The 26,825-nt window shown below is 40.2% G+C and overlaps 1 long non-coding RNA gene across 1 annotated transcript in view; it reads right to left on the minus strand.

Annotated features, from left to right (window-relative positions):
• The window catches only part of LOC141279277 (uncharacterized), a 490,124-nt gene that overhangs the window by 356,948 nt on the left and 106,351 nt on the right, over positions 1-26,825 (minus strand). The window contains exon 2 of the long non-coding RNA XR_012333249.1: positions 20,302-20,407. This is a non-coding gene — a long non-coding RNA (uncharacterized lncRNA). The remainder of the gene's footprint in view (positions 1-20,301; positions 20,408-26,825) is intronic.

The raw sequence follows: 26,825 nt of genomic DNA on the forward strand, positions 1-26,825 counted from the left end.
AAGCAATCTACAGATTTAATGCAATCCCTATCAAATTTCCCATGACATTTTTCACAGAACTAGAACAAAAATCCTAAAATTTATATGGAACCACAAAAGACCCAGAATTGCCAAAACAATTCTGAGGAAAAAGAAAAAAGCTGGAGGCATAACCCTCCCAGACTTCAGACAATACTACAAAACTACAGTAATCAAGAGCATGGTACTCCCCCCCACACACAAAAAACACATAGATCAATGGAACAAAATAAAGAGCCCAGAAATAAATCTGCACACCTGAAGTCAATTAATCTTCAACAATGGAGGCAAGAATATACAATGGAAAAATGACAGTCTCTTCAGTAAGTGTTGTTGAAAAAGCTGGACTGCCTCCTGTAAATCAATGAAGTTAGAACACTCCCTCACACCATACACAAAAATAAACTCAAAATGGCTTAAGGACTTAAATATAAGATCTGACACCATAAAACTCCTAGAAGAGAACATAGGCAAAACATTCTCTGATATAAATCATAGCAATATTTTCTTAGCTCACTCTTCCAAGGCAAAAGAAATAAAAGCAAAAATAAACAAATGAGACCTAATCAAACTTATGAGCTTTTGCACAACAAAGGAAAAGATACTATAAAACTCCTAGAGGAAAACATACGCAGGACACCCTTTGACATAAATTGCAGCAATATTTTTGGGCTCTGTCTCCTAGAGAAACTGAAACAAAAACAAAAATAAACAAATGGGACCTAATTAAACTCAAAAGCTTTTGCACAGCAAAGGAAACCATAAACAAAATAAAAAGACAACTTACAGACTGGGAGAAAATATTTGCAAATGCTGCAACCAACAGGGGCTTAATTTCTAAAATATATAAACAGCTCATACAACTCAATATCAGAAAAACAAACACAATCAAAACATGGGCAGAAGACCTAAATAGACATTTCTCCGAAGAAGACATATGGATGGCCAAAGCCACGTGAAAAGATGCTCAACATCACTAATTATAAGAGAAATGCAAATCAAAACTACAATGAGGTATCACCTCACACCAGTCAGAATGGCCATCATTAAAAAGTCTACAAATAATAAATGCTAGAGAGGGACTGGAGAAAAAAGAATGCTCCTACACGGTTGGTGGGAATGTATATTGGTGCAGCCACTATGGAGAACAGTATAAAGCTTCCTTAAAAAACTAAAATAGAGTTACCATATGAGCCAGTGATCCCACTCCTGGGCATATACTCAGAGAAAACTCTAATTCCAAAAGATGCATGCACCCCAACGTTCATAGCAGCACTATTTAGAACAGCCAAGACATGGTAGTAACCTAAATGTCCATTGAGAGATGAATGTATAAAGATGTGGTATACACACACACACACACACACACACACACACAATGGAATATTACTCAGCCATTAAAAAGAATGAAACAATGCCATTTGCAGCAACATGGATGGGCCTGGAGATTATTATACTAAGTGAAGTAAGTCAGACAGAGAAAGACAAATATTATATGATATCACATACATGGAATCTAAAAAATAAGACAAATGAACTTATTTACAAAACAGAAACAGACTCATAGACAAGGAAAACAAAACAATAGTTACCGGAGGGGAAAGGAGGGAAGGAATAAATTGGGGTTTGGGATTAGCAGATACAAATTACTATACATAAAATATACAAAAAACAAGGTCCTACTGTATATAGAACAGGGAACTATATTCAATATCTTATAATAACCTACAAGGGAAATCAATCTGAAAAAGAATATATATATATATACACATACATACATAAAACTGAATCACTTTGCTGTACACCTGAAACTAACATGATATTGTAAATCAAGTAGAGTTCAATAAAAAAAAATGTTTAACTACAAATATAGACGACAAAGGATTAACGTAAAAATAAAAGTACAAAGAAAGAATAGAAAAAGCCTAACAATCAAACTCTAGCCTAAAGAAAGCTGGTGTGATTATATTAATACTACACAAATTATACTCTAAGTCAAAAAAACATTTTGAGGGGTAAAGACATTTTCTCATTACTGATAATTATTCTACTTGGAACTTAAAGTGAGTGTGCCCTATGATGTTTGGTATCTCTCTTTATAACATTAAAAAGAGCTGCATATTTTTAGATTTTTAAGGAACCTCTGTACTGTTATCCATAGCACCTGTAGCAATTTACATTCCCACCAACAGTGCAAGAGGGTTCCCTTCTCTCCACACCCTCTCCAGCATTTATTGCTTGTAGATTTTTTGATGATGGCCATTCTGACTGGTGTGAGGTGATACCTCATTGTAGTTTTGATTTGCATTTCTCTAATGATTAGTGATGTTGAGCATTCTTTCATGTGTTTGTTGGCAATGTGTATATCTTCTTTGGAGAAATGTCTATTTAGGTCTTCTGCCCATTTTTGGATTGGGTTGTTTTTTTGATATTGAGCTGCATGAGCTGCTTGTAAATTTTGGAGATTAATCCTTTGTCAGTTGCTTCATTTGCAAATATTTTCTCCCGTTCTGAGGGTTGTCTTTTTGCACCCAGCAATCCCACTACTGGGCATATACCCTGAGAAAACCATAATTCAAAAAGAGTCATGTACCACAATGTTCATTGCAGCTCTATCTACAATAGCCAGGACATGGAAGCAACCTAAGTGTCCATCGACAGATGAATGGATAAAGAAGATGTGGCACATATATACAATGGAATATTACTCAGCCATAAAAGGAAACGAAATTGAGTTATTTGTAGTGAGGTGGATGGACCTAGAGTCATACAGAGTGAAATAAGTCAGAAAGAGAAAAACAAATACCGTATGCTATCACATATATATGGAATCTAAAAAGAAAAAAAAATGGTTAAGAAGAACCTAGGGGCAGGCGGAACAAAGACACAGACCTACTAGACAATGGACTTGAGGACACGGTTGTGGGGAACGGTAAACTGGGACAAAGTGAGAGATTGGCATGGACATATATACACTATCCAATGTAAAATCGATAGCCACATAGCACAGGGAGTTCAGCTTGGTGCTTTGTGACCACCTAGAGGGATAGGATAGGGAGGGTGGGAGGGAGACACAAGAGGGAGGAGATATGGGGATATATGTATATGTACGGTTGATTCACTTTGTTATAAAGCAGAAACTAACACACTATTGTAGAGCAATTATACTCCAATAAATATGTTTTTTTAAAAAAAGAAATACCAGTTTGGGGAGCAACAAAAATTATGTTTGGAAATTAATAAAATTTGGTGTCATACACATTAAATTCAGAAAAAAATGTGTATGAATAACCAGGCAAATCACCCTACATTTTGGGGGGAAAAATGCACTGTCAACAACAGAAAGATAATATCTCGGTTTCTGAGTCTGAGCATTTTATTAATCAGTATTTCACAGTTAGGGAAATGCATATCTTAATTTACCATGTTCATTTAAATTCATCCCTTAAATATATGAACTCTTTGAGGAAAGAGAGCATGTCTTACTCATCCATGTATTCTTAGCACATGAACCTGTACCTGCTACATAGTTGGTGCTCAATAAATATCTGATGAACAAGTGAATAATGAATTAATGGGTGAAAGCTATAATGAAGATTCAGTTTTCCTAATTAGAATTTAAAGTTTTACTGTGGGAACAACTGTTTCTAAATTTGGGAAATCAAAAGTTGGGAACTGGATCTCTTCTCTTGCTCTGATCCCTTTGGCAACTTTTCACAAATCCCTGACCTCCTCCTGATCTTTGCTTTTACATTTGGAATAGTGGTCTGAACGTGCTTCTCAGGCATCATAATTCTATTCAAGCAGTATTTTTCCAGTACTTGCAAATTGTTAAGTGAAAGGAGACACATTCACCAAGAGTTATTATTTTTTAATGGCATGTAAGAGAAGGGTTCTTCAAATCAGTTTGCGAAAACAGCCACTTCAGCAGCTTCCTATCTCTGCCCCAGTTTTCTAAATCAACCAATAATAATTATTCCCTATAAATCAGACCTCCCGGAAGTTTTCTTCTTCTTTACAGTTGCAGCAAGCTGGCTGCTTTTCCCTCATTACATTTTATGTCTTTGTTTTGTTTGCACAGTTCCCTTTCTTCCTACCATTGTAATTCTTACTGTGTCACAAGATGCTAAATTTATGGGTGCAAAAATGTTGGTTTCTAGCAGCTTTTAATAAAAAAATGTATCCTAATTACAAAAAAAAAGGCATTAAAATACAAAACACTCCACTCTTCGCAAGGATTGATCTACTTGCAAATTCTGACAAACAACCTGTGAAGTGGCAAATAAACCTGAAAGGAACTTTATTTCCCATTTCCTGGCCATTCAGAGATCTACATGCAGCAACACTCAGTAAAAGAACTCCTCTGTACATGGGAGAGAAGTTATTCTATACACATGATTAGCACCCAATAGGAAAGAAAAATAACAAGCATGATAGAGAAAGCACAGCCAAGTCCAGCTTCTGAAATACTGATGATCTCTTTAGACCGAAGCCCTAAGATACAGCCCTCTAGACTCATAGAGAAAGACTTAGGGATCAAAGAAAGAAAGTCGTGATTGATTACCCTAATGCATTATTTAAGCAGAGGAAATGGTAATATAAACAGTTCTCTGAGAGATCAAATATCAATCAAACATTTACGAAACCCGATATCCGGTGCAATTAATCCTCCCTTTTTTGCGCTATCACTATATATCGAACATATTATGCTATTGCTTTTATCACTCTGTGTTTATATATATATACTCTACCCCAAGAAGACTCAGAGCACTTTAAAAAGTTCAGGAATTCATCATTTTTGCTCACAGAGACTGGCATAAAGATGACATGTTATTGATGCATATTTGTTGGCTATATGATTTTGTAAGGAGACTTGCCAATGGTCACTCTTTAAGGACAACCAAGGGAAAGACAAAGTTGCTTTTACTAATTTCTCCATTTCAATCCAGTAACTAAAATCACACCCAAATGTTCTCTATGTGTCCTCCCCCATTTAAACTACTTCTGATTGCTCCACACAACTGGTAAACAAGAACATGTGTTGCTGTTGTTTAAACTTATTAAAAAGAAGATCATATTTTGGGTTCCAAAGCCTACAACATCTAATTATGATATTGTTATGCTTATTTAAAATAACACAGATTATTTTAAAGTGTTTTTACTGAGCTTCCATGAAACCTGAAAAGGACAATCTGAGATTAAAATGACAGTATATTAATATCAAAAAATTGGTTTAGGAGACTAAAAGAAAATTGTAGAGAAAGATTCACTAGCAATAGTCCCATTAACAAATGAACATGGATGTGAAACTGATCAGCAGTAGCTGAATTATTGAGCCCCAGGCCCTTCTGCTCCAGTTTTATGAGTCAAAAATCAAAACTGCATGAACTAGTGAATACCCAATCTTCACAAACATCAGAGTCAAATGAAAGAAATTACCCAACGAACGAAATGCAGCTCAACAGATCATCAAACCATTAAAACTGCAACTTTATACCAGAAAGAACCATACACACCGTGATCTGGTGCAAATGGAATAATAATAGCCAGATGGAACAATAAACTCTGATGCTTGGCAACCTGATCCTTGGCACAGTGAGTATATGTCATGTGGAAAGTCAATAGGGGGTCATCATAGAATCATCAAAACGAGGCTCAGGAAATTCACCCTGAACAAAGAGAAGAAAGGCCTTGAATTTTAAGAAGTCAAGATGACAAGATGATATGGGTATAATAGAAACAGCAGGAATGTTAAAGTGGGATAGAGCCAGATACTAACAATAAACCTACCACCTATTAGTTGTGGCATTAAATTGTTAGCTCTTTTGTTTCTTCTAGAACCTAAGAGTCAAGGCACGCACGTCATAGAGTTGCCAGGATTAAATATTAGATTCTTCTAAGTCAGAGCACACTCTCTCAGAGACTCAACCTGTAAAACATTGTTGGTTGTTTGAGGAAACAAGTAAGAACTACTGAATAGCGGCAATCACATCATAGGTTTTCTTCGTTAATATTCTCGCCACTACAAAACTGCTAGAAACTTGTCTTCTAACTAAATTGTGCAGTGTTCTGGATTTCAAAGTGGCTGCCTGTGACAGACACAATGCTCTGTGTTCAAGGCATTCTTCCTGGACACACAGAAGGAGGTTTCCAAGCCTCACATAAAATTAGGCTGAAGTGATGGGACTGGGTTCTGGCCAATTAGATGCAGGCAGAAAGAATATGCCACTTCCAGTCCTGCCCTTAAAATCCCTTGTGGAAACAGAATTACATCTTTCAGTCACTGTTTTTCCACCCTGCTATGTAAAATTCTTTTTCCACCCCTTGGTAATGTCTTTTGCAGATTCTAAACTTTCCAATTATTTTAAATTGTTAAAACATAATCCAATCCAGTTTAAAACTTCAGCATTCAAAAATTCCCTACCCCCTTCCCCAACACAAGCTACTGTGGCCTTGGCCTCCCAGAGTGGAGAAAGATCATGAGAATGAATGGCTGCACCCCCCTCCCTCCTCTAGGTAGAGACATTGATGTTGCGCTCGGGGAGGAAGGGTGGAGTATGGGGTCTTCTTCAATAGATGTCCATTTGTCTGTCACTGGTGAGGATTAAGTCCCTCACTCTGGTTGGTTTGGGTTTTGTCTGGCCTCACTCTGGTTGGTTTGGGTTTTGTCTGATGTTCATTGCCTCCTTTCCTGTGTTTGTCTTCACATCAGCGCACGATTTTCTTGGCTTCTCTTCTCTGGCTGTCTCACCTGTTCAGTGGAGCAACTATTTCTTGCATAAACCTTGCCAGCTACACAATGCCCCTCTCCCTTCTTCAGGTTGGCTGTCTCTTTGCCAGGCCTAGGGGACCCAGGAAGCCCTCAGCTGCTGGTTCTTCTCTAGCATCTGAACTTGTCTATGGAGAGCCCCGGAACTGTTAGGTCTGACCACTCTGAGGGCAAAAATGAATGGAATGAGGTGGAGTCCCCTCATATTCTTCTCAAACACACTTCATCGTAGTCCTTTCAAGCCTGTGGCTGTGCACCGCACCAATGGTCTCCCACCTCCAAATCCCCACAGCTAAGTCACGCATGAGTCCTCATGGTTATTAACACCCACGCCCACTCACCCAAGAGCTCGCCCTGTGTGCTTTGGAGGCAGCACCGGTGTGGGCGAGCTGAATTTTTAGCTCAGCAAGTATTTCACCAAGGAATCAGATGGCCCTTCTTTCAAGCGCTCCTGATTTTTATAGGCGATTCTCTTGCTGCTTCACTTGCTCTGCTGCATTCCAACAGGATAGGGGAAAAATCTTCTCTCTAAGAACACAACTCTCACCATAAGGCCAGCCACATGATGGTTCTAGTCACTACTCCAGCCCCCTTCTCGTTTAGATTCAAGTGGGGATGTGGGGAAGCAATGAAAGAGGAAGCATTTCTTCCAACTCTCAAAAACCTTCAGGGAAGTGTCTTGCCCAATGATGGGTAATGCCCTGTGGCTCTCCTGAGAAGATGCAGACTTGAAGACTTCTGTTTTCAGCTTTTGCCTCAGTCCAATTCTGGTACAACAGCAGAAAACTGATTCAAGATTCTGTTAGCTTGGGACTTCAATACTAAGTCATATGCAGCATTCTTGAAGCCAGATTTCTAGGACAAGAACAACACTTTATCTCAAACATTTTGCCATAAAGATCTTTCTTCCTAATTTGGGGTTTTTTTATCTGATCTCATGTCTCTCTCTCTAAACTGGACTATGAGTTATTTAAAGGTAGGAACCATATTATACCCATCATTATGTCCCCAGAAATTAGCAAATGCTCAACACTCAGTAGCTACTCAATAAACCTTCAATTATTAGTGAGTCACCGATCAGAATGGCCATTATCAAAAAATCTAGAAACAATAAATGCTGGAAAGGATGTGTTGAAAAGGGAACCCTCCTGCACTGTTGGTGGGAATATAAATTGATACAACCATTATGAAAAACAATGTGGAGGTTCCTTAAAAAACTAAAAATAGAATTACCATATGACCCAGCAATCCCACTACTGGGCATATACCCTGAGAAAACCATAATTCAAAAAGAGACATGTACCACAGTGTTCATTGCAGCACTATTTACAATAGCCAGGACATGGAACCAACCTAAATGTCCATTGACAGATGAATGGATAAAGAAGATGTGGCACATATATACAATGGAATATTACTCAGCCATAAAAAGGAAAGAAATTGAGTTATTTGTAGTGAGGAGGATAGACCTAGAGTCTGTCATACAGAGTGAAGTAAGTCAGAAAGAGAAAAACAAATAACATATGCTAACACATATATATGGAATCCAAAAAAAAAAAATGGTACTGATGAACCTAGTTGCAGGGCAGGAATAAAGATGTAGATATAGAGAATGGACTTGAGGACACGGGGTAGCAGGGGGAAGCTGGGACGAAGTGAGAGTAGCATCGACATACACACACTACCGAATGTAAAATACTTGGCTGGTGAGAAGCAGCAGCATAGCACAGGGTGATCGGCTTGGTGCTTGGCGATGAGGGTGGGATAGGGAGGATGGGAGGGAGGCTCAAGAGGGAGGGGATATGGGGACATATGTATGCATATGGCTGATTCACTTTGGTGTATAACAGAAACTAGCACAGTATTGTGAAGCAATTATACTCCAATAAAGATCTATTAAAAAAATAAAATAGGGGTTCCCTGGTGGCACAGTGGTTGAGAGTCCACCTGCCAATGCAGGGGACACGGGTTCGTGCCCCGGTCCGGGAAGATCCCACATGCTGCGGAGTGGCTGGGCCCGTGAGCCATGGCCGCTGAGCCTGCGCATCCGGAGCCTGTGCTCCGCAGCGGGAGGGGCCACAACAGTGAGAGGCCCGCGTACCACAAAAAAAAATAAATAAATAAAATAAAATAAAATAATGAGTGAGTGAGTGAGTGAATGAATGAGTGAGCTTCCTGATTTGTTTATCTGCCTTAGCCCAGGTCATCTAAAAAAGCAGAACCTGAGGCAAGGACTAAAGAGCTGATACTTCATTGAAAAGGTGCAAATCCAGAGTGGTACAGGGAAGGAAATAAGGGGAAGCAAGCTAAGGAAAGATGGGCAGTGAGAGGCAGTGTGCTGACACGCCAGTCAGCACTTCACAGTGAGCCACGAGGAGGTGCTGCACACCCCTCGCCAGGCACATTCCCTCAGCAGGCAGGACTTCTCCAGAAGGCTGGCAAGAAGAAAGTGCACCTTGGAGCAGTCCACCTCAGAGGGGAAATGACAGGAAATTTATCTTCCCAGTTTCCATTTCCACTGGTGAAAATTTACTCCATGAGAGCTGGCTTTTCCACGCTTCTGAATTCTGTTATCTGACCCTTTGATGGTTGCCCAGGAAAGCTGGTTCTGTTCCCCAGGGTGTGCCATTTTATCTAAGTTCAGAGGTGAAGGGATTGCTCAGTGTGGCTTCATCTTGGAGCATCAGGGCTTCTCGGCACACCCCCACCTACACGGGGTGCTTGGCAAGGATGCTAGGAGAGGCGGCACCTGCAGCACAGCCTGGGAGGCAGTTGGCAGCTTTGGAAAGAAGGATACCAGAAAAAATTGCACGAGGTTTACATCCACTTACTACATTTTCTCTTTGAACTCACTAGGAAGAAAACTGTAAGTATGCTTTGTGATTTAGAGATTTTCAGGGACTGTACTTCTCTGTAATTTGAAGATAAAGGACACTGAATTTGACTAAGTGCTACATAGCTGTACACCATTTCATGTTGCCTCTAACATAAGGATAACATTTTGCTTTCTTCTGGCAGGAAATTAAGCTTTGCTTAATTTGTCCTTTCTGATTCTTGGAAGAAGTTCTATTCACTCCATGCTCAGAAATGGGATTGGAACCCTATTGATGAATTAAAGCAGCAGTGAACCTCTGCCTATTCCTGGGCAAGCCAGGGCACACTCTGTCACTCTTTGATTGCTGCAGAGATACCCAACCTTTCGAGTCCTTTGATAAGATCCTCTTTCCCATGTTTCACATATCATTAGAGGGGTGGGTGATGCCAGAGGTCTTCCGCAGGGGAGGCAGCAGAGTACATAAACCAAAGCTGGTCTCGACAAAAGAGAGAGAGGAATATTAAAAACATGTAGAGCCTGGGTGATTTCCTCATTCATCTTTGACTGATGGAAGAAGGTCTGCTGCTCAGTGAAGGCTGGGTCCCCAGTAATGAAGCTGTCTCCAGCACTGAGAGCTGCTTGGCCACGGCACATAGCTCAGAATTCCTGCAACTGCCTGGGTGTCAGAAGTCATCAATTGTCCCAGACTCACCTGCTGAACTCAGAGTTGGACTGTGGGGCTAAAACATCATCATTCTCTCAGATGAGACCCACACTTACCTCTTCATCATCGGTATCCCTTCCCCTCCCCCAAATATTCCCATTGATCAAGTCCCGTTATTTCTCCTGGTACCGAGTCACAGAACATAGAGTAGCATCATCATTCTTCCTCACGGTTCCTATCCACCAAGGAATTATATCCTTCCCTTTCACATGAGTTACTGTCCAACAGCCCAGATCTTTGCCTTCTGCGTGGCCTGCATATGGAGTGAAGGATAAAAGAAGTCTGGGAAGCTCTGTTCTGAGCTAAGCAGGTCTCTCCATCATTTCTGCCATTTGGTCAAAAGGCCCTTCCATCCATCCACATCCACAGAGTACTCTCCAACTAAACCATGAAGCATACATGGAAAGAGTGCCTTGTCTTCGAATTGGAGACCACCTTATAGCTCATCTGAATCCAATCACCTGTGCATTTCAGGGATCCCATATGCTGATGGTCGTCCTTTTCTCAGTTTAAACTCTTCCAGTGGAGGGAGGTAAAGACTGTCCCAAAGCTGTCACTTCATTGATGGAAATATCTAATTTTATAGGATTGGTCTAGCCCCAACCCCTTCTCAATTATCATAAAAATGTAGTTTCCACAAATATTTTCTCCTAAATTATCCAGCATTATCCTTTTTAAATATTATATATGAAACTGTACCCAATATTTCAGCCATGATTTCATCAATGAGGCATACAGTAGGACCCTTGCCTTAGTGCATCTCTTCCTTTTATTTCTATAAATAATACCCAAAATTGCATTAAATAATATATAGTATAGTAAAAGCTGCATGATACTTTGGTCCATATAAGCTTATAAACTAAAGCTCTGGAAAGATCTTTAATGAATACTTTATTTTAAGCTATATATCCCTCTAGTTTGTAACTCAGTTGTTTTTTTTTTACCCTTACTGTAGTATTTTATATTTACTCCTAATTAAATTATATTTGGTTCATTGTTTCAACTATTCTGCTTCTGACTCTCATCAGTGTATTAACGTTCCCTTCCAGCTTCCTATCACTCCAAAATGTAATCAGTGAGTTATAATCTCATTCTGATCATTAATAGAAACAAAAAAGTAAGGCTCTGAACCTAGAAACCTCATAGAGAGAGAGTTCAAAGCCCACATTGACACATTAGTCAACATTCTTTGAGTACATATTTCAGCACTTATGAACCTAGGTAATTCCACACATTTAACCATCTTCAATTCAACCCATAAACATTTGTTTAGTCTCTACTGTGTGCCAAGAAATACAAATATAATAAAATCTATTCCCTGCCCTGGAGAGGCTCACAGTCAAATGAGGAAACGATCATGCAGTCAATAAAGCAGTTCCCTATGATGGGTCCTATGCTACAAGTGGACTTGCAGTCCAAGAGGAGCTCAAGAAGGAGGACTGGACTCTACCTGGGGTTGTTGAGGAAACCTCAGAAAAGAATGTAAGATTCTTCCTTCCCCTCTGCCATTTTTTTTTTTTTGAGTTATGTCTCAAGAATGTGAAAAGGTAGACTTTTACAGTAGTCTAACAGCAAGGGTGGTTGGTAAAGGAGGAAAAATATTGATTCTGCTTAGGATTACCCAAGGACAGGTCCCTTTCACATGATTACCTCCCCTCTAGACTAGGGTCTCAGTTTCCCATCCTCCAGCTCTAGGCTTGTAACTGTCATAGGCATTAAAGGGAGAGTTGTACACATAGAGTGAGATATACATGGAGCAGACAGGCATCATTCATGCCAGGCTATCAGTGGACGATACTGCTGTCAGAAAGGTAGGTCATAAAGGACAATGGGAAGGTCAAGTAGCAATGCCAAGTGCCAGGTGCTCACTAGATCTAGTCCTCTCATTTCAGGCCTCTACTTTTCATTATCTACTCTCCACGAGGAAAGGTTTTATTTTTATACATCAAAGTATTCTTCCACATCTTTTTTCTAGCCCAGAGTTTTTTGTTTCCCTGAAGACTTAGATTTTTGAAATCCAAAGCCAACAACAGACTATCTTTTTCCACAGCTTCTTTTTGATGTGTCTTTTCTTACCTAAAGTAATGTTTGCAGACAGCCTAGTTGACTCAAGGAGGGCCAAGGTTGGAAAGGACTTTTTTTAAATGTTGGTTAATATTCCAAAAGTATTATCCTGCCTCACACAAGGAGGCAATTATCAGCAGATGAGGAGAGGACGAGCTTCCAAACAGAGATTAGAGCATGGGCAAAATGCATGAGAAAGCACAACTTATGGGCAATTTTTCCAATATTTTACTAAAATATGGATATTTTCCATCTAGTACATTCCCATAATAAAAACCCTCAATGAAAAGAACAAACAAAGGAAATCAGATAAGTTTAGTCAGACTTCGTCATTTGGAACTCATTATTTTCAATAATCTCAACTTCCTTTCCAAACTACTCACAATCCTTCTCTAAATATTTTGTCCCTGAATTTGACCAGGGATTGATGTCACATTAATTGATGTGTTCTTTTCAGAATTCATCTTACTTCCCTTTTTGAAAATTAGTAATTTTCCCATTTCTATCATCCAGCACCTTTTTTATTTCTGGCAATTCTCTTTAAAAAGGAAAAGAGAAATTTTAACGCCATGTGTTGAGTACTTACTATGTTGCTGGCACTGTCTTAAGTATTTACATCTATTAAAATTCAGGCTGGTAACCACGCCTTCCTGCCCTTTCCAACATGAAGGTCATTGCTTTCATGTAGAGGATGGAAACAAAATAGACATTGAATCATTCTCCTTCCTTTCATCAGTTAACTATACACCATCTGCCCAAGAGGTAAGCCCATCCTTTCCTGGTTCTTCTTGCTTTAAATATGGATAAATGAAACACTTCATTTTCTGTAGCACACATTTCATTGAGCTGCACTGATTCTTCATAGTTTTGTCAATGTTGTCCTTGCAAGTTTATTCCACTCTTTGGTATCCATCCCACGAATACAAAGGGCCAACTGTATAGTTATTGAAAAAAATCCATGTATAAGTGGACTTGTATAGTTCAAACCCATATTGTTCAAGGGTCAGCTGTATATACTCCTTTTGTAACAAATTAAATCCAAGCTCAGAGATGTCCATGAAGTCACACCACCACTACTTTCTTTTTCAAAGGAATAATATGTGACCTCAATGTCAGCCTTTTCTCTTTTCTAAACTCTCCTGCTGCTCTTAGCCATCTTTTATGTGAACTATTTGAAATATATCCCTCCTAGGATCTAAGATAAATGCCTGACTATGATCGCCATTTGCTCTCATCGCTATTATGAATACTGTTGTTAATATTCTTCCAAGTTGTCCTTCAATTCTACTTCAATTGTCTTGGTCAGAAATGAGTCTAAAATTAGAAATCTTCCTTCATCTTTTTTATTACCTTTCAAGGGATGAAATCCTCAGCAGGGGTCCTCAAACCCCGGGCCACAGACCGATACCGGTCTGCGGCCTGTTAGGAACCAGGCCACACAGCAGGAGGTGAGCGGTGGGCTAGCAAGTGAAGCTTCATCTGCCGCTCCCCACCCCGGACCGTGGAAAAACTGTCTTCCACGAAACCGGTCCCTGGTGCCAAAAAGGTTGGGGACCCCTGCTCAACAGGACAAGTCAAGAGTTCATCACAAACTGGGGAAGATATTCTAATGTCAAATACGTAGAAAGAAACCATGAAGAAAACTATGAAAAATTTTAAATTCCTTATGGCCTAAAAGACTGCTTCCAAAATCACAAGCAAGTCTCATATGTGGAAAAAATTATTATCAAAAAATACTAGTATATTCTACAATAATGGCTATAATCAAGAGATCTAGATTCTAATCTCAGACATATTCTTTAATGACTGTGGGACCTAAAACAAACCAGCTAAACTCTCTGGGACTCATGAAGAATATCTTCATCTGAGAAATGTAGATCTTCATTATTTCTGAAAACTTCACAGTATTGTTATTAGAATCTTACAAAAACACTTTGAAAACTGTAAATGCCATATATAAGACATTATCATATTATTGTTCCTTTACTTCATCTATTATCCTCCTTGGTATCAAGTTTCTGAGTATTTGCCTCTCTCCTTTTCTTAAGCCAATAAACATTCTAATAAATGCATTCTTCTGGGACTTCATAAGGTGACTTTTTTTTCCCCAAGGAGATCATCATTATGATATAAAATCACAATCCAGAAAAACAAATCCTATTCCTCAATATGACCTAGGTCACCAGAAGTTATGGACTGAATGTTTCCCAGCAAAATATCTATGTTGAAACCCTACTCCCCAGTGTGGTAATACTGGGAGGTGGGGCCTTTGGGAGTTAAGGAAGGATTAGATGAAGTCCTGAGGGTGAAGCCCTCATGAATAGAATTAGTGTCTTCAAAAGAGTCACAAGAGGGCTTCCCTAGTGACGCAGTGGTTGAGAGTCCGCCTGCCGATGCAGGGGACACGGGTTCGTGCCCCGGTCCGGGAAGATCCCACATGCCGCGGAGTGGCTGGTCCTGTGAGCCATGGCCGCTGAGCCTGCGCGTCCGGAACCTGTGCTCCGCAACGGGAGAGGCCACAACAGTGAGAGGCCCGCGTACCGCAAAAAAAAAAAAATCGACATATAAGTGGACCCACACAATTCAAAACCTGTGTTCCTCAAGGGTCAGCTGTATGTATACACCAGTGTCTTCTAGTGACAGCATACGCACACCTCATGGATCAGAACCAAAAGGCTATGAGCTTAATGAGCTTCATTATTCTTTGTAGGGTCTCCTCTGACCTCAATGGCTATATTCAGCCTCTCTCTTTTTTTCTCTCTCTCTCTCCCTCTCTCCCCACCTCCCACATTCATGCAGATAAACACCATCAAGGATGATTCTATCTCAGTGCTCTGTTAGGAAGCATATGGAGAAAAACATTGAGAAAGAAGCCCGATCCCAACATGAGACTTCTGGTGATGTAGCATCATTCATAGAAAGTTCAGGTGTTTTCTGAAAAAGACAGGAGTGTTCTTGAACTTCTAGCTTTCCGTAAGGTTCAGGGCTGCATTCACAACCAGGCCACACCACCAACCTGTCAGCATTCACCTAAATCACAGGCTAATTTCTTAGGATGAATTTAGGAGGCACACGAGGGTCCGGTTTCCAAACCCAAGCCAACAGTAACATGATATAGCTACTACAAGGAATTCAATTAATGGATTTAGAAATAATATATTCACCAACTTAAAGGTGATCAAATTGTAAGAGTAACTACCACACCCAAGGGATTAACCACACCCAGGGGTTATCAGCACTTCATTCAATCCCCCTTTGTTTTATAATGTTTTATGATACATGATCTACCCTGATGTCTGCAAATAAGACAACAGCAACGCACTGAACATCTCAATAGATGACAATAATAACAGTTAGAATTTATTGATCAGTTACCATGAGCCAGGCACCAGGCAAATACACTATAAAAAATTGTCTCGGTCTTCACAACAAGCCTATAAAACAGGTTAGGGAATCCACCCTAAATTAGTTATTATTTCTCATTCTCCAGAGAAGCAAAATAAAGTTTACACAAGTAATCTGCTCAAGATTTATTTAACAAGTGAGTGGCAGAACAGAAATTTATAGCCAGGTCTGGGGGGACTTTGAGCCACAACACCTAACCAGTCTCAGATTGTTGTAAAATGGGGCATGGCACAAGAAGAGGAAGTGAGTCTTTCATTTTTAAGCAGTTATGAAATCAAGACCAAAATTAGACATGGCTAAGGATGTCCATAACCCCATAGGCTGTCAACTCGGGGATCAGCAATAGCTCTGATGAGGTGAGCAAAGGGAAAGATGATTGTTATATATAATACATCATGCAATAGTATTATACATCATTTGACTAAACGATATATATTATATATCACATACCAAATATTACATGTTATGGGTTATACATTATGTATGATAGCACAGAAGTCCAGCCGAGGACTGTGATATGCAAGTCTCACGGATGCCAGTCCCAGGCCCTCAACAGAAGAGAGACAACACACGAGTTAAGCTTTCATCTTTCCCACTACTACTGAGCCACGAAAGTGTCACATAAGTATGATAAACCCATATGAGTGAACTCATATTATACATGGCTTAAATATCCTTAATTTATAAAATGTGAGAGGTACAAACAGGATAAAATTTGTTTATCAACCCCCTTAGATGATTGGCATGTTGGGAAAGACTAAACACACATACATAAAAAAAAGCCAAGTACACATTTAACTGAAAGTACTGTAGCCATGTCACAGGCACAACTTTCTAGCGTCAGGGCAAGCAAGCATTGGGGGAAGGCTTTACCAAGTTTGGTAGGGAAATAGCACTTCCCTTTGAAGAACCTCTCTACCTGTCTCATCAGTCTTGCTTTCAATCTGCTTCCTCAAATTTCTTTTTATCAATATTTTAACAACTTTTATTTCAGCATATAATCATTAATTAGAAAAAGCTGTGAATTTATTAACTTTTTTTTCCTGCTTTAACACTTTAATTCGTAGGATACGGTTTTAAGCAGAAATGTGATTCCTGACAAAAGCAGTGTCCATGAGTAAATAAAAACAACTTTGAATGTCATATGACTTGCATAGAAGAAGGGTTTCTATGGATGGGGGAGGAGTGGGCAAGAGAGTGGGGAAGTCGAGTTCCATCTGGAATTTCAGACACACTGATATTTAGAAGCACATGTTTATCTTGAGTTACAATATCGGAAGAGAAGTGTGAACAAGATACTAATTGCTCAATTTGCCCATCGCCCAGGAAGATACGAACAGACTGAACAAGACAGAGATAACCTAATATAGAAAGAGCATCCCCTTCACAGACTGGCCCAGCCTACTCATCCAGGGTCAGCTCTTCCTACTACCGTACATTACAATTACTATGGAAATGCCCCAAAGTGCCATACTCTCTCACACCTCTGTGCCTCCACCCAGGCTGCTTCCTCCCTGGATACCTTCGTCCACATTTTTACCTGGAAAAATCTAACTCTCCTTTTAAGGTCAGGCTCAACTACTATTTCCTCTATTACTAAACTCTCTTCTCTGCTTCCACTGGTCTTCATAAATACATCTCTTGTAGCATTTACCATACACCACATTACATAGACTTGATTATTCATTGCAGGCTTCTAGATCCAATAGCTATAGTCACATTGGCAAACAGATACAATCAAGGACAGTTCTGTCTGTATACTTGGCTTAAAAACCACACAGATAAAGGTGTTGAAAAAGTGGCCAGATCTTTACACAAGACTTCTGGGAATTTAGCATCATTCACGGAAGCTCTGTGAACCCCTCTCACACACCCCATGAAGAGAAGAGGAGAAGAGAGATTATTTTCATCTGCTGGACATGCTCAAGTATGAAGACAAGGTCTTATTTATTTTGCACGCTCAGTGCTGGACCTGGTGCTTTGCATGCACAAGGTGTTCAATGAGTGTGGGCTGGAGGAACTTTTGGAGATGAAAGGTCATGATGTTCCTATGAACTATGCTCTCACCGTCTTCCCAAATAAGCAAATATGGAGCAAATCAACTGCTGACATGCCTTGGGTCCTTGTTTAATAACTCAGAATACTTTGCTAAAGTTTTATAAGATAGAATACCATTTAGAAATCACATGTCATTTCCCATAAACAAATTGGTACTCACTGAGTAGCAAACTCTTCAGACCCGCTTTTGTAGAGATAAGGTTCCCTAGCTCTCAAAGAAATACAGTCATTGTTCTCATAACTTTTTTGCATAGAATTTGATCTATTAAAGCTGAACCAAAAGCAGGTGGCTTTGGAGTGAGTGGATATATGCAGTTCCCAGCAATGTCATTATATTGTGCCTTAAAGTAGATGACCAAGACAGAGCTTGAATTATTATGCAGGCAGCAGGAAATAGTGAAATTGATAGACTTCTTTATCTTCGATGATAATAATAATAATGATGATCATATCCTGGGTTCCATCTCACAAAATGGCACATGGATTTCTAGGGGCCTCTCTAAAGAATTAGAAGTTGAAGCAGAAAAATGAAATATGATGCTATCTGGATGATAATTGGAGAAATATTACTTAGGACAAAAGCATTAGTAAAGAGACCAATTTCTGAGACTCTCTTTTTCTCTTGCAGGTTGGTCCTGCCTTCTGGTCTCAGGAAATCTTTGAGTTTTATTTATGAGAATTCACGCTTTGCTATCCTCAGCTTTTAAGTTAGTCCGTGGCCACCCTCTGCCTCACCTTCACTCGGGAGACAGAGGAGAAGCAAATCAGCTTTGTGCCTGGACTTGGGGAACGTCTCCACTCAAAAGGAACAGTTTAGTTACTGTCCTTCCTCTTCGGAACATAGGTTCATGTAGTTTCTACGCCCTTAACTATGACTTGAATAAAATTATATACTATGATTTTTTTAACTGTCTTTTCAAGAAGGATGGTACTAGTGCTGACTTCCTTTTGTCTCTAAACATTAGTTGTCTTCTCTACAACCTACCTTTATTTACAACTTTCTCCCCAGAGCCACGAAAAAAGACCTGAGTTAGCTGTCAGGAATCCTCAGTTCTAGCCCAATGCTACTAACTAGCTAATAAACCACTTAATATTTTAATAGTACTTTCAAGGTTTATAAAGCCACCATTAATTTGGGTCCCCTCAACAGCCTTAAGAGCAAGGTTAGATATGATTGCCGCCTAGAAGATGAAGAAACAACAGCTGCGAGAAGTTATGTATGTGGGAAAGACTTAAAACTCTGAGGACTGTATGTGATTGGGTGAGCAACAGTCACTGTCCCCCGGAAAGAGCAGAGGTCTGCCCTAGCCTAGTGTCTCTTCTTCTTTGCTCTCCAAGGTACTGTTATCACTTTAATATATTTCAGTTATTTCACATTAAGCTCCAATTTTTATGACGTTTGAGTTAGATGGCTTAATCTCAATTTTTTTGTTGTCCCTCCATGTGTATGTAGGCCTACCTAGTGGTGCTAGGTGTGAGGAAATACTTATGATTTTAAAGCCAAGAAGCCAGATGGAAGCTCTCGAATGTTAACTGGCCTATGCATATCAACATCCAAGAATCACCAGATGAGAACATCAAGAGAAGCACTTCCAGAACAGGAATAAGGACTGCATTTGCCAGGCTGTCATGACCACTATGTGTTAGGAGTTGAGGGTTGTTATGAGGATCTGAGGGACTGAACTGCAAGGAATGTAGCAATCTGCCAGCAGGGTTTAACCTATACCTATATTTACATTCAAAATGCCAGCAAATATCAGGAACTTTGCCTAAGATTCTGGAAGTCACATTTGGCTTCTGCGTTTTCCACATTGCCTCCAGAAGCCTAGGAAGGTCAGGTTACAGGGGGAAGGCGCTTATCAAAGCTAAGTCACAGAGATCATTAACTGTCACAGGTGGTACTTGAACTCTGATCTCTTGACTCCAGTTTTCTTTCTGCTCCACCAGTCTGCCTCTTAGCTTCTCTAAGTCTCTGTTTCCACATCTGCTAAATGAGAGGTTGGAGTAGATGCTAAGGTCGCTAACACCTCAAATTCTATAATTTCTTTTCCTTCTAGTAGCATCCCAGCCTAGCTCAGACTCCTCCCTTGTCACAGCAAACACGGACATTCCTCTCTCCCACATCACGCTCACTCTCTTCTAATCCAAGAAAATGGACTAAAATGAAGCCCAATTTTCCTACTCAGGACTCAGCGACAGCTTAAAACAGAAAGTCTCAGTGAGAAATCACATGTACCAGTCTTATTGTGGACAAAGGATCATTATGTTTGTTTACTTGGGGCCAAACAAGCCATTCTTTAAAGTTTAATTACCAAGGAATCAGACAACTTCCTCTATATATTGAATGCCTGAGTGAATATGGAATTTGTTTTGCCGCCATTCAAACTCAATTTATTTTCTTCCCTCCCCTTTCCCTTTCCAGTGCCACTCTGGTGACTTGCTACTCACTCTTGAAAAATCCATATATTTCTCAAGCTAGGTCAGACAGCTGGTTGGAGACTCCTGGTCACCAGTGGGTCAAGCATGTGTTACCTCAGAGAACCACTAATGGCATCTGAAAAAAGAGAAAAGAATAAGTAATAACTTGGCCATCGATTTCAGGAAAAAAGAAAGTCAAACCAGAGTAATCAGGCGCTAAAAGTGTATCTCAAGTAGGCGGCAACTTTAAGGAACACTTTCAACAGGGAGAGTTTACTTGGACCTATGGGAGAGGCACTCCCACTGTGCTCCAGGATGGGTGATGGTTTCTGGGTAGAAGTGAAGGGCGTGCAGTCATTCCTGATCCACAACCCGGGCTGCTTCGACCACTTCCAGGGGCTCAATGCAGCTGAGACTCTAACACTCACTGAACCCTAATCCTCTGCCCGTTTGTTTTACTCCTCAGGACTTAGACATCCTGTAAGTACGGCTGCAACACTTCCAGGTGATCCCAGGTGCCTTCATTCCCCTGTTCTCCGCAGTGCATGTGTCTGTGTCCCTTTACCATCTTTGGGCCTCAGCTCCCATCACAGAAGTTTCCAGCCCACTCACATCAGTCACAGTTTGCATTCGCTGATTTGAGTTCATAGTCAGAATCTTCATCCTCCAGGATTCCAAACCGCACACACAAAAACTAATTAATTAATAAACGTTAATGGCCATGAATTTTGTCTTGATAATTAATGACATTCCTTGAGATAAGTATCAGTAAGAATAAAACTGCTCCACATTTCTTTTCTAAAGAACTCATTAAATTAATTTGGATAAGGGGCAGGGCCCTGGGGTGGCATTCTCAAATGAAAATACCCACAGAAGCTGGCAAGAGGGATGCTTGCCAAGAACAACGCACAGCAGCCCTGAAGACACACCTCAGTTCTCCTTCCAAGAGAAAGGCGCTGTAGAAAACAAACTTATGGTTACCAGGGGATAAGGGGGGGGAGGGACAAATTGGGAGATTGGGACTGACATATAAACACTACTCTATATAAAAAAGATAACTAATAAGAACCTACTGTATAGCACAGGGAGCTCTACTCAGTACTCTGTATGGCCTATATGAGAACACTCTACTCAGTACTCTGTATGGCCTATAGCTGATTCACTTTGCTGTACACCTGAAACTAACACAACATTGTGTATCAACTATACTCCAACAAAAATTTCTAAATTTTAAAAAGAGGGAGAGAGAAAGGTGGGAGGAGTGCTGTTAGCGGACAGCCCCAGCTTCAGTGTCTTTGGGCCAAGGCTATGCTCCATGCTCTCCCTGAGCACAGCAGTTCTAGAACCTCATAATTTTTGCCCAGCACAGGATTCCTCCAACAAATAATCATTGTCTATAGCTCCCCCTTGGGCTAGATGAGACGTTCTGAGAATTGCACTGAGGTCTGAGGATCTTTCCACCCAATCCTCCTTTCTTTCCCCTCTCCATTCACAGGGTCAGACCAGCATCATGGTCTGAAGACTTCCTCTTCCTACTCCTGTTTCTTCTCCTCTTCTATCTTTTGTGGGCTTGACCTCCAAAAACATTTTTGCATTTTTAATTTTGTCTCTGTATCTGCTTCTTTGGGATCTGTAGATCCCAAACCGACATACAAGGAGATGGTGACCCTCTCAGGTGAGGAGAGAACTAGAAAGGCTGTAAGGGCACTGACTCATTTACCATTTTATCCTCAGTGCCCAGTAGAATGAATATGACATTCATGGGCCACAGGCTCCAAAGTGTGATAATGGGTGGATGCCACACTGATATCCATTGAGACACAAGTTCCTATCTGGTCCCAGTGATCAAGCCACTCAGGTCACTAAGTCATCCACGTAGTGACCCCAAGGTCTCTCCAGATCCACCAGTTACTTCCAGGCCCTTTTTAGAAAGGTATGAAAAATTGTTGGCTCTTTTCCCACTATACCCTGGAGCCACAGAAAGGCCACTGTAGCAGTTTCAGGCCCTCTCTACCTAGACACTGTGTCACCACTGCCCACTGCCCTCTACCAATCCCCATATTTCTGGGCACGGAGGCTTTCCATAACACTTGCCCCCCACCCCCAGGCTTTATTTGATTTTAAAACTCAATCAGGGACCTCCCTGGTGGTCCAGTGGTTAGGACTCCATACTGCCAATGCAGGGGGCATGGGTTCGATCCCTGGTCAGGGAACTAGGATCCCACATGCCACATAGCCAAATAAATAAATAAAGCAAGACCCTGGAGAATCAAAAATAAAAATAAAAATCCATCAGTGAAACAAATGAAAATCCATGCATTATTCCTACCTTCTATCAAATTTCCAAACCTATTTGATATTCATGTGGCTGACTTGTTATCAATCAGGTTTCAGCTCATATGGGACCTTCTCAGAGAGGTCTTCCATGGATAGCTAATGTAATATTGTACCCCGTCTCCTATTACCCTCTTTTATTTCTTCATAGAACCTACCACTATCTGAAATTTTCTTATTTGTTTACTTGTTTACTATTTCTTTCTTATTGTAGAAAATACACTTCAGAAGAAACAAGATGTTAAGTGTCTTGTTCTCTCCTGTGTCCACAGATCCTAAAACTCTGCCACGCATGTACCTGAATGAATGACAGAAATGGCCCCTGTTTCCATGGAGCATACAACCTAACTAAGAAGGCAAAAACTGAGTAGTAATTGCAGAATCTTTTAGAATCTCATTTGGGGAATCCAAACACCAACTCAGAGACCATACTTTTCCAGTAGCCTCTTCGTTCTTCATTCACTGTTCCATTTGGCTATGAAAAAGTCCATGTGTAAACAACTACGCCACTTCCACCCCAGAGAAAATTGCCTTTGGTGCTAAATCTGAGCCAGTAGTCTAAAAACTTTTTTCGGTCATCTATCTTTATCATTAATCAATTTTTTTTTTTTTAAACATCTTTATTGGAGTATAATTGCTTTACAATGGTATGTTAGTTTCAGCTTCACAACAAAATGAATCAGTTATATATACACATATGTTCCCATATCTCTTCCCGCTTGCGTCTCCCTCCCTCCCACCCTCCCTATCCCACCCCTCCAGGCGGTCACAAAGCACCGAGCTGATCTCCCTGTGCTATGCGGCTGCTTCCCACTAGCTATCTACCTTACGTTTAGTAGTGTATATATGTCCGTGCCTCTTTATCGCTTTGTCACCGTTTACCCTTCCCCCTCCCCATAGCCTCAAGTCCATTCTCTAGTAAGTCTGTGTCTTTATTCCTGTTTCACCCCTAGGTTTTTCATGACATTTTTTTTTTTTTTTATCTTTATCATTAATCAATTTTTTAACAACCCTCCCGATATACGTTTATTTATTTATAAATTATATGTAGTATCACAGTGCTAATGTATTGTGTGCATTTTAAAAACATTACCAAAAATTGAAACATAAACAGATGAGATAAAAATAGAAATATAAATTCTGGTTTTTCAAGTTTATGGTTACCAAAGGGGATAGTGGGGTGGGGGAGAGATAAATTAGGAGTTTGGGATTAACATATACACGCTACTATATATAAAATAGGTAAACAACAAGGAACTACTGTATAGCACAGGAACTATACTCAATGTCTTATAATAACTTACAATGGAAAACAATCTGAAAAAGAATATATGTGTATGTATAATGGATTCACTTTACTGTACACTTGAAACTAACACACCATTATTAAAAAAGTTTTCAATTAAAAAAATTTTTTTTAAAAACCTTTCTTCCTTTTTCCCCCTTTAGATCATCTTGTATACCCCCGAGAGTATGTACAGCATATTTTGAAGACCACTAAACACAGGAATTTTTACCTAGAGATAGAAGTTGCCAGGAGTTAGTGGTAGGAGAGGCGCTAAGTACAAGGCACTAAGTAATGCTGAGAAAACAAACAAAAAAGGAATCCTAAGAGTAGTTAGACATTGAGCATTTTATTTTTCTGACCAGTGATAAATCCTGCAAAAACCCACATTTCCCTCCATGTTCCCATGTTACCTCTAGAGATCAGAGTCACATCAAAGCACAGGAAACAATGTACCTTTATAGCCACCTCATTAATTCTTGAACTCTATAGCCAACTATGGCAGATGGCTACAACAATATCTCCCACTACGCATGCTCTTCTGCAAGGTGACCTTGCCACCTCCTCAAGAGGTGCAGTTCCCCTCCCCTTGAATCTAGTCTGGCCTTAATGACTCACTTACGACTGATAACATACATGAACTTACAGGTTATACATACATGAACTTACAGGTTATGTCAGAATAGGTCATACAGCTTCTGTCCAAATCTCTTAGAGCATTTTCTCTCAGAAAACAGCCCCCATACTGAGAAAAGCCTAAGGCACTCAGAGAGCCACATAGACTAGCTTTATGTCTAGTTGACAGTCCCAGATGAGGCCAGCTTGGAGTCATCCCATCCTATAAAGGCTAATTTTATGTATTTACTTGACTGGATGATGGGGTGCTCAGATATCTGGTTAAAGATTATTTCTGGGTGTTTCTGGAAGAAACAGCATTTGAACTGGTGGAGCAAGCAAAGCAGATGATGCTTCCCAATGTGTATGGGCATCATCCAATCCGCTGAGGGTCTGAATAGAACACAAAGGTGGAGGAAGGTTGAATTCACCTTCTACCTTCTGACTGGGTGAGCTGGAACATTGATTGTCTCCTGTCCTCCATGCTCCTGGTTCTCAGGCCTTCAGACTCAGACTGGAATCTACACCATTGGTTCCCCAGCTTTCAAGCCTTCAAACTATACCACTGGCTTTCCTGGGTCTCCATATTGCATATGGCAGGCTGTGGGACTTCTCAGCTTCCAGAATCACACGAGCCAATTCCCTATAATAAACCTCATTAGTTAGTTAGATAGATAGATAGATAGATAGATAGATAGATAGATCCTATTAATTCTATTTCTCTGGAAAACCATCTCAATACATATCCCAAGCAGGAACTCCTGAAAGTTCCAGCTTCCTGCTTTTTGAGTCACTCCAGATATTTGAGTCTTCCCAACTGAGGAAGGTAGCATGGAACCAAAAGCGAGCCCGACCACTGTGCCCTATCTGAATTCCTAGCCCACAGATTCCATGAGCATTATAATATGGTTACTGTAGTATTCTATAAATTTGGGGATGGTTTGATAAACAGATAGTACTTGTGTCTTACTCATTATCCATTCTGCCCTTCTTCCTTAACAACAGAACCCTGATTTTGTTTTGAGAGCTCTGTTAAAAATACTAAATCTCCTAGCTTACTATGCAGCAAAATATGGCCAAGTAATACAATCACGGCCAGTGAGAAGTGAGCAGACGTTGCTAGTTGGAGCTTCAAAACAATAAAATAAAATAAAATAAAGTTCTTTTAGGAGACAGGTGAAATGGCTAGTTTCTTTGACCTTTCGCCTTTCTTTACTTTCCTCACTCTTCCTGCCAGGCATACAGTTCTGATGCCTAGAAGGGCAGGAACCATCTTGCTACCAGGAGGTTGAAAGCCACAGTCTAGAAATGGGGTTGCAAAATGACACAAACACACAGATTTCATGATGATTTTGTGGTACCATTAACCATACTGAACTGCCCACCTCAGACTTATTGTTATGTAAGAAAAATAAATTCCTCCGTGATTAAGGAATTTTTAATCAGCATTTTCTGTTACACACAGCCCAACACACTTGGTACCAAAAAGAAAATGATGTAGCAAGAAACAGAACCTAAAATTTAGCTTTGTTGAATTTGGCTAAGAAGCACTGGCTTCAAGGGAGCTCAGAAGTGCCCGATGCTTGGTTAAATGTTCTGCTACCCTTGTCTTGAAATTTTTAATAATTTTATTTGAACTTATGTTTTGTAAGTGAAGACTAATGAGACAATAAAGCATGCATGAAAGCAGAGGAGACAAAAATGTATGTGTTGTTTCTTGCCAACCATTTGCATAAGCATTCATGATGCCCCATGAGCACAGGATTCCAGTGGACCCACAATGTATCCAAGTTCAGGGAGGCATACAAGATGTACAAGGAAAATGTGTTACAGCTAAGACTGAATAAGTAGGTTGAGAGGGAGGCACTGAGAGCCCCAAAAGTCCACCCTTTCTATTCGAACAAGAATTTGCTTTAAATGTAGAAAGAAGGCAATGGCATTCTAAGAAAAATGAATGAAAACCAAGGAACCCTATCATATCCTTTCTGACTCCTGTTACTTCCCTGTAATAGCTAAACACATATGCTGAAAATGGTGACATAGAATGCTATGGACTGAAGGGTGTCCCCCCCGCAAATTCATATATTGAAGCCCTAACCCCAATGCAATTGTATCTGAAGATAGGGTCTTTAGGAGGTAATTATGGCAAAACGAGGTCACAAGGGTGACCCCGACGTATCCACTGAAAAGAGGAAGGAGAGGGAATTTACGTGCCTTTCTCCCTCCTGCCTCCTGTGCCTCCTTGGACAAAATTCACCCATGAAAATTTAATCCCCCTATATTTCTGGGATACATCATATGGCCCCTTCAGTGGCACCCA

Source organism: Tursiops truncatus, chromosome 8 (assembly GCF_011762595.2).
Source record: "Tursiops truncatus isolate mTurTru1 chromosome 8, mTurTru1.mat.Y, whole genome shotgun sequence".
In the NCBI taxonomy this organism is placed as follows: domain Eukaryota; kingdom Metazoa; phylum Chordata; class Mammalia; order Artiodactyla; family Delphinidae; genus Tursiops; species Tursiops truncatus.